This window comes from Lynx canadensis, chromosome F1 (assembly GCF_007474595.2).
Source record: "Lynx canadensis isolate LIC74 chromosome F1, mLynCan4.pri.v2, whole genome shotgun sequence".
In the NCBI taxonomy this organism is placed as follows: Eukaryota; Metazoa; Chordata; class Mammalia; order Carnivora; family Felidae; genus Lynx; species Lynx canadensis.
The window spans coordinates 51,095,238-51,097,669 of record NC_044319.2 but is presented as its reverse complement, the minus strand read 5'-3'; positions in this window follow the sequence as shown (position 1 = coordinate 51,097,669).

Genomic DNA, 2,432 nt, shown 5'->3' with positions numbered 1-2,432 from the left:
TCTTTGGAAAAATGTCTATTCATGTCTTCTGCTCATTTTTTTAATTGGGTTATTCAATTTTTGGGTGTTGAGTTTTATAAGTTCTTTATATATGTTGGACACTAACCCTTTGTCAGATATGTCATTTGCAAATATCTTTTCTTATTCCATAGGTTTCCGTTTAGTGTTGTTGATTGTTTCCTTCGTTATGTAGAAGCTTTTATTTGGACGAAGTCCCAATCATTTATTTTTATTTTTGTTTCCCTTACTTCAGAGACATATGTAGAAAGAAGTTGCTATGGCTGATGTCAAAGAGGTTACTGCCTGTGTTCTCCTCCAGGATTTTGATGGTTTCAAGTCTCACATACAGGTCTTTAATCCATTTTGAATTTATTTTTGTGTACGGTGTAAGAAATGGGTCCAGTTTCATTCTTTTGCATGTTGCTGTCAGTTTTCCTAACACCATTTGTTGGAGAGACTTTTATATTTATTTATTTTTTCCTTTGGATAGTCTTACCTGTATTGTCAAAGATTAGTTGACGATTGAGTTCTGGATTTATTTCTGGGTTTTTTATTCTGTTCCATTGATCTATGTGTCTTTCTGTGCCAGTACCATACTGTTTTGATCACTATAGCTTTTTAATATTCAAAAACTAGAAAAGTAAAGAAAACTTTTAAACTTATTTTATGAGGCCAACAGTGCCCTCATACCAAAGCAAATAAAGACTCTTCTAAAAAAGAGCTACAGGTCAATATCAATGATGAACATGGATGTAAAAATTCTCAATAAAATATACTAGCAAGCCAAATTCAACAATACATTAAATAAATCATTTATCACAATCAAGTGGGATTTATTTCTGGGTTGCAAGGGTGGTTCAGTATTAGCAAATCAATCAACATGATACACCATATTAATAAAGAAAAGATAAGAACCATATAACCCTCTCATTAGATGTAGAAAAAGCGTTTGACAATACAGGTAGGAATATCCAATGGAAAAAAAAAAAAAAAAAACAGTCTCTTCAACAAATGGTGTTAGGAAAACTAGACAGCAACATGCAAAAGAATGGAACTGAACTCGATTCTTACACCATACACAAAAAATGAATTCAAAATGGATAAAAGACCTGAATGTGGAATCTGAAACCATCAAAATCCTAGAGGAGAAGACAAGCAGTAACCTCTTTGACATCAGCCATAGCAACTTCTTTCTACATATGTCTCCGAGGTAAGGGAAACAAAAACAAAAATAAATGATTGGGACTGCGTCCAAATAAAAAGCTTCTACACAGAGAAGGAAACAATCAACAAAACTAAATGGAAACCTATGGAATAAGAAAAGATATTTGCAAATGACATATCTGACAAAGGGTTAGTGTCCAACACATATAAAGAACTTATAAAACTCAACACCCATAAAATGAACAACCCAATAAAAAAAATGGGCAGAAGACATGAATAGACTTTTTCAAAAAAAAAAAATTGAAGTTAAATTTAAAAAGTGATTTTAGCTCAACTGAAACCATATCAAGTCACTGGCTATTAATAGGATACATTAAGAATTGCAGTCTAGGAACAAGAGAAATTCAGTAAAAATGTCGATGTTTCATGGCAATAACATGTTTACAAGGTATACTAATCATTATGTGCACCTATCCCATTTGGGGAGGATTATCCTAAATCCAATACTGTACATTTAACAATGTCCTGAGTTTATATTCTAAAAATAATATTTTGATATAAAAGCAAGTTATAGTAGATTTATAGGCAAAAATTTAGATTCAGCTATTTACTATGTAATGTATTATCCATGGCTTAATAGTAAAAATTCTAAGTTTTTTAAAGAGATTGTGTAATTATGCATATTTGTAGAGAAAAACAAATTGACTTGACTCACTTGCCAAGACACGTAGTTTATTGTTGGATTTTTAAAGGAAGACTGATGATACTCTTTAACGCTGTTATGATGAAAATAGTTGGATATGGTATCTTAGCACCTGTTAGACCCTGCAGTAAGAAAAAATAGCTTTCTGATATATGATTTCACACATAAAATAAGATATTCTGGTGGCTTAGTGCTATTATTCAGTTAACACAATTTGTGGAGTGAGGGAAAGTCTCCTGGTGCCCTATTTGCTCTGGGTTTAGAAAGCTTCTTGAACACACAATGACTCTAGAAATATTTATCTGATGCTCATTTCTTTACCATAAGCATAGTGTGTGAGTATACAAATGTTTGTGTTCATCCTGTCTAATCTGGACATGCCATACTTTTCTGAGTTGGACTATAATTTGATCCTTTGTGTCAGAATCTGATAGAAAAATTAAGATACCCTATAAAAGAACTCAGTGAAATGTTATTCTCTCCAAATATTATACCAGGAAGTATCTGGAAACCACCCCTACTTGTTTGGCCTGCTGCCAGAAAGTGGAAATCTTTAGAGTCCAAA